The sequence below is a fragment of the Taudactylus pleione genome, unplaced genomic scaffold (genome assembly GCF_031769625.1).
Source record: "Taudactylus pleione unplaced genomic scaffold, aTauple2 ptg000048l, whole genome shotgun sequence".
Lineage (NCBI taxonomy): Eukaryota > Metazoa > Chordata > Amphibia > Anura > Myobatrachidae > Taudactylus > Taudactylus pleione.
Window position 1 is genome coordinate 1200054 of NW_028284450.1, and position 7135 is coordinate 1207188.

The following is a 7135-nucleotide window of genomic DNA, read 5'->3' on the forward strand; positions in this document are numbered from 1 at the left end:
TCAGGAACCCCCGTATTGATAATGAAGCAATGAACCACCTCAATATAAATAGAACATTCAAAGGAGGGAGTGAGATCAGGTCTCAGGAAGGGTGCCTGAGGACACCCCAACTGTGAGCCATTCTTGGGATGGGGCTCTTCAGCGTGGGGAGGTGTTAACAGGAATAGAGCATTGTGGATGAGTTGAAGAGCTCAAGATGTTTAAGCGTCAAAGCAATTGTAGGGCTTCATCTGGTGTTTTGGCAGCCAAAACTTTGTCATCTGACCAAACTAGGAGGGCAAAGGGGAAACTCCAACGATATTTGATGTTATTGTCTCTCAGTGTCTTGGTAATATCCTTCCTCTCACGACATCTTGCCAGAGTAATGGGGGAGAGATCTTGAAAGATAAGGAGCGTGGATCCCTCCAAAGAGATAGCGGAGGATAATGTGGCTTTTGTATAGATCTGATTTTTTGCCGAATAGTAATGCAGCCTCAGAATTACATCTCTCGGGGTGTTTGCGTCCATGGACCAAGGGCGAAGAGCTGGATGGGCCTTGTCCAATAGCAACATATCATCCGAGATAGTGGGGGCAAGGACCTGGAAGATAGTCCATTAGATGAGCCGATTCCACAGTTTCAGGAATGTTGTGAATCTGGAGATTGTTACGGCGGCTTCTATTGTCTAAATCTTCTTGTTTATCAGCTAAGAGCATCACATCTGTGCATATGTGCTACCTCCTATTCGGACTCTTGTTGAAGGCAATAAGTTCTTCTTGTTTTCTCTCAATCGCATCAACTCTGGAACCCAAAGTGGCCACTTCTGTTTTAATACCAGACAGCGCATCTTGGGCTTCCTCACAAATTGTCTTCTTAATAGTATTCATTTCAGTGAGGAGCATCGCGATGCCAACTTTAGTAGCTGGATTTGAAGAGGTTTCCTCATCAGAGTCCTTTTTGGAAATCTCATCGGTTGGTGAGGCGGCAACAGATTTCTGCGAAGATGAGAGCGTAGAGTTCTTGAAGTAGCCAACAAGATTGTGGGATCCTGATTTTTTTCCCTCTTTCAGGAATGGTGACAAAGGAAGGGGAGAATGTGTGTCTGTGAACATTGGGGAAGAGGGAGATATTTAAAGCATCATTAGTATGCACAGGACTAGACTCTCAATATAGTGATATCATATATGCGGTTGTAGCAAGGCTTTGTACAGAAGATTTTGTGTCACATACTGTATGAGAAATGTAATTATAAAAAAAAACACCACTAGGTGGAGCTGTGGTTCCAGGTAGGGGTTATACCCTTATATGGATGGCATGAAAACCCATAAGAAGGAAAGTGAATAGCGATCATGTACAGGAGTCAGTTGGTGTAGGTAGGTCCAGGGGTGTTAAACAGGGGGCACATCCAAGAGGGGCTACAGTAGGAGACCCACACAGCGCTGTGAGAAACCCCAGTAGCGCCCGTTATTTTTATCCACTTGGAGCAGTCAGTGCCAGATTAAGATCCTCATGGGCCTGGAGCTGAATTTTATGAAGGGCCTATTGTGGGGGTGTGACTACTTATATGGGGGCATGACCAGTGATGTGGGGGGGTGGGGAGTGTAAACAAAAAAGTGTGATCAGGATCCTGCAGTGCCATTGTTGGCCCAGTGTGGGTTAGTTGGTAATTATTATGTTTGTATGCACCCTGACAAAAATGTTAGTCTTGCGCCTGCCCCTTCCTATCTCATTCAAAAATGCTTTTAATTGCCATTGTTTCAGACATGCCATTGTAATCAAATGTGCTCTTTATATATATTTACAATATGTATACATTATGCATATATATATATATATATATATATATATACACACACATAATATCTGTTTATATATATATATATATTACATACTACATATATAGATATATACAGGTGCATATTATATATAAATATATATATATATATATATATAAATCATTCACTGTCCTTTTTTTGTTGAACATTGCGTTTATTACAGCAGCCTGAGGACACGGTCCGGAGGGATCCTGAAATGTTGCTCACATGCTGGATCAGTTGTAACATGTATTCATTAATAATTCATATCTCTATATGATATAAACAGAGTTTTTCCATAGTAGTGCCGTGCGTGGACCTTGGATTTTTTTGAGGACCAGCATTGTATACATTACAGCAAGGGCACACTAGAAGCTGAATCGTAGCTAATGAGTGCCGGATTATTGAGATACTATATATATAAATCAATAGAAGAAAACAGCGCCAAATTTATCCACTCTTTTTAGCATGAAATATCTTTCACAAGTGTGTGTTTTTATATTGGTTAATCTAATAGAAAAATTATGTGTATATATATACATATACTGTTTGTATATGTAGCACTCCCTTATTAAGTATAAGGTGTCTGCTTGGTCAACAGAAATGGTGGCCGTTGCGAGATTTGCACATGTTTAATTGGTTCACTGTATATGCAGTAGGAGGCGCTTGTGGTCAGCTATATTGTTGCAATATATATATATATATATATATATATATATATACACATATACACAGTGCCGGCTTCTGACACGTTCTGTCAGTGCAGCTGCACAGGGGCGCCGGGTCCGGCCGGAGATATTCCCCGCCCACCACCCACCTGTGGCACGTATTATAATAAGGTGAGGGGGAAGACACATGAAAGGAGCGGGCGGAGGGGAAACACGGAATGGCGCTGGGTGCAAAGACACCTAGCGCCGGCACTGTATATACATTATATCTATACATATTATATAGATATAATGTATATACAGTGCCGGCGCTGTATATATACTGTGTGTGAATATATATACATATTCACACACAGTATATATACATGTATATGTATATATAGACGTACACTGTGTGTGTGTGTGTGTGTATATATATATATATATATATATATACTGTATGTATATATATATACACACACATACACTGTATATATATATATATATATATATATATATATATATGTATTGTGATAGGATCACTGGTAAAGTGGTCTGTGGCAGGTACATTTGTCCCAGATTCCTGTCTTTTGTGTTTTAAACCCCCAGGAGAAAGTCTGCAGTATAGCAGGCTTGAGTTTCGGTTTTTTGAAAAGCCGGTTTGGGACCTGGGGGTTGTGGGTGAGAGGAGAGGGAGGGCTCCACCCACGGCCACTCCAGGTTTTGGTTCTCTTAGCCTGGTAACAGGCTTGATTGGGTTCCCACCTGAGAGTGGCCAATATAAGCCTAGTGTGTTGAGGGCTGATTGTCTCACCTGGGAGAGCAGACAGGGAGTTTGCTCAGAGACACTTGGAAAACCTAACTGTGAGTACTGTGCTGTGCTTTGTTGCTGGCGAGGGCAATAGGCCCTGCCAGGTTCTGGTAGTGAGGGAACTACCTGTGAAGTTAGTGCCCCGACAGGGCTAGGATTTACGTTTATGTTTTCTTTGTGTTATTTCTGACATTGTACAATAAAGACTGGCGCCGAACAGCTTGTACTTGCATCCAGACTGGTGTGCTGCTTCCCTGCTGCTGTGTGTGTGTGTAAGGAAGGAGTCCTCTACCCAGGAGAGGGACCCCCTAACCTAACAGTGTCACAGTATGTATTCTAAACTTCCCAAATGGTGCGGTACTCCTAGATATCACAGACATCACGATAACAACGGCCTAATTTTAATCGTGCGGCACTTTCATCAGGATAACAAAGAGATATACAGTGAAACGTTGCCATTTATGCCGTTGTCATTGGGATGTCTGTGATATCCAGGACTGCTGCACCATTTGAGAAGTATATGCATTATTGACTGTGCAGGCACCCGGTACTATTATTATTATTATTTAGGGCGATTTTTATTTTTTTTTTTCATTATAGTTAATATTATGTATTGTTATGCATACATATCTATATATATATATAGATATACACAAATATGTATGTACCAATATATATTAAATACTACATATATAGTTATATACAGGTATATTAGGGGTGAGCGGGTTCAGATTTCTGAAATCCGAATCCGCCCGAGCCCCCCCGATCCGAGGCCGATCCGAGTCAGGCTCGACTTTTCCCGCCTGACTCGGATCTGAAATCGAGGCAAAACGTCATCATCCCGCCTTCCGGGTCTCGTGGGTTTTGGACCCTATATAAGGTACCCGCGTCGGCGCCATTTTCTCACTCGGCTGTGGACAGTGAAGAGGGAGGGTGGGAGTTACGGCTGGCTGGGCAGTGTAGTGTAGTGTAGTGTAGTGCATTGTAGTGTTGTGCTGTGCTGCTGTTGTCCATAGGGGCTGTGTCCACTCCAAAGTCCTGTGCAGTGTCCCAGTCCTAAAGGGGTGCTGTAGTGTTGTCCAGGGGGTGCTCTATCCGTCAGGGGTGCTCCCCCCAAGTGCAAAAAAAAATAAATATTTTTTCTGTGTTTGTGAATTGTGTGCACTGTGGCTGCACGTGCATCAACAAAGGAGCAGCGCCAAGCGTGCGCCTGTGTCCCATAAGTAAAAGGCCGGCTGGCTTGTCCATTAAAGGGTGCTGTAACCCCCAAAGGGCACTCCAAACAAAATAAAAAAAAATATTTTTTTGTGTTTGTGAATTGTGTGCGCAGTAGCCGCACGTGCATCAACAAAGTAGTGCCAAGCGTGCGCCTGTGTCCCATAAATAAAGGGCCGGCTGGATTGACCGCTAGAGGGTGCTGTAACCCCCAAAGTACACTCCAAACAAAATAAAAAAATATTTTCTGTGTTTGTGAATTGTGTGCGCAGTAGCCGCACATGCATCAACAAAGTAGTGCCAAGCGTGCGCCTGTGTCGTAAGTAAAGGGCCGGCTGGATTGACCGCTAAAGGGTGCTGTAACCCCCAAAGGGCACTCCAAACAAAATAAAAAAATATTTTCTGTGTTTGTGAATTGTGTGCACTGTAGCCGCACGTGCATCAACAAAGGAGCAGCGCCAAGCGTGCGCCTGTGTCCCATAAGTAAAGAGCCGGCTGGCTCATTTCTTAAAGGGTGGTGTAACCCACAAAGTGCACTACTCTCCAGCAAAAATAAAAAATTATTGTCTGTGTTTGTGTGCACCTTAGCCGCACGTATATATCAATGTAACATAAATGGAGGACCAAACTTTCTCCGATAAAAATAAAATAGGGAAAGATCAAGAACCATTTCCTCCTAGTGCTGTTGCTGCTGCTGGGAGTTGTTCATCATCCCAGAGAGGAAGTAGGAACACCACTACTTTTACTAAACAATTGATCCTCCAACAGTCCTTAGCGAGGAGGATGAAGTACGACAGCAGTCATCCTGAAGCAAAACGTATAACTGAGGCCTTGACTGCTATGTTGGTGTTAGACGTGCCTCCGGTATCCGCCATTAGTGCAGTGGGATTTAGACAATTGATGGAGGTAGTGTGTCCCCGGTTCCAAATCCCGTCTAGATTCCACCTGCATCCTCAAAGCAGCAGCGACAAGCGTGCGTCTGTCTGTTAGAGGGTGGTGTAACCCTCAAAGTGCTCCAAAAAATATAAAACTATTTTTTTTATGTGTTTGTGACTTGTGTGCAATGTAGCCGCACGTGCACCAACACAGTAGCAGCGCCAAGCGTGCGCCTGTGTCATAAGTCAAAGGCCGGTTTGGACATCTGGTCCGGACTGAAGGACGTGCCAACAATTTCTGACAAGTCTACTGTCACTGCATATGATACTGTCCTCAAAGCAGCAGCGACAAGCGTGCGTCTGTCTGTTAAAGGATTACATCGGTGACAGCATCCAAGTAGGCATGTCAGTCAGTCCGTACATGTACTGGCAGGAAAAAGAGGCAATTTGGAGGCCCCTGTAAAAACTGGCTCTATTTTACCTGAGTTGCCCCCCCTCCAGTGTGCACTCCGAAATAGTGTTTAGTGCAGCCGGGAACCTTGTCAGCAAAAGGCGTTGGAGGTTGCTTCCACAAAATGTGGAGAAGATGATGTTCATAAAAATGAATTATCAACTTTTCCAGGGAGACCAGCCTCCAGAACGTATAGAGGGACCTGTGGTGGTGGATTCCATCGGGGACGAATTAATACTCTGTGAGGATGAGGATGTACACAACACTGAAGAGGGTGAGGAATCGGTGAATGAGGAGGATGAGGACGACATCTTGCCTCCGTAGAGCCAGTTTGTGCAGGGCCAGATTAATTGCCAGCTTGTTTTGTGGGGGCCCAAACGAACCAATCATTTCAGCCACAGTTGTGTGGCAGACCCTGGCGCTGAAATTATTGGTTTGTTAAAGTGTGCATGTCCTGTTTATACAACATAATCCCAAGGACAATTCCATCTTGCACCTCTTTTTTTTCTTTGCATTATGTACTGTTTGGGGCCTAGTTTTTCAAACTGCCATCCTGTCTGCCACTGCAGTGTCACTCCTAGATGGGCCACGTGTTTGTGCCGCCCACTCGTGTCGCTTAGCATAGTCATCCATCTACCTCGGTGCAACCTTTTGGACATAAAAACACTATTGTGAGGTGTGAGGTGTTCAGAATAAACTGGAAATGAGTGGAAATTAAGGTTTTTGAGGTTAATAATAGCATAGGAGCAGAAAAATCAACACATTCTGTGATTTTAGCTGTTTTTATGCTTTTTTTAAAAAAAATACAGATCCAAAACCCAGAACCCAAAACACCGAAGGGTGGTTTTGGCAAAACCAATCCAGATCCAAAACACGAAGAAAGATCCAGAGCCAAAACCAAAACACAAAACACGAAAAGTGGCCGGTGCACACCCCTAATATATATAGTGTATCTCTCTCTATACATACACATGTGTAAACATAATTATTTGTAGTATATATAAATATATAGTTATATATAATATAGTAACTAAGACTGTGTACAATTCATACTGCTATATAGCAGCAACCAGGCAGCCTGGGCTAGCAGGACTGAAAAGCACCTCACCTAAAGACTGCTGCCGCCAGGCCACCTTCACTGAGCTGTTCAGTTGTGCTGGAGAGCTTGCCTGTTCTAGTCTGGTAGACAACTGGACACAGCCGAGGCAGGGCTGCTTCAAGTCACGGTGGTAGCCGGCGGCACCCGTGTGACGTGCGCGCAGTGATGTCACATGGCACGGAGGCGGCGCTGCTGCCAAGTCAATATCGCTGGTTGTAAGCAGCGCTGGGAGGGCTAGTGAAACC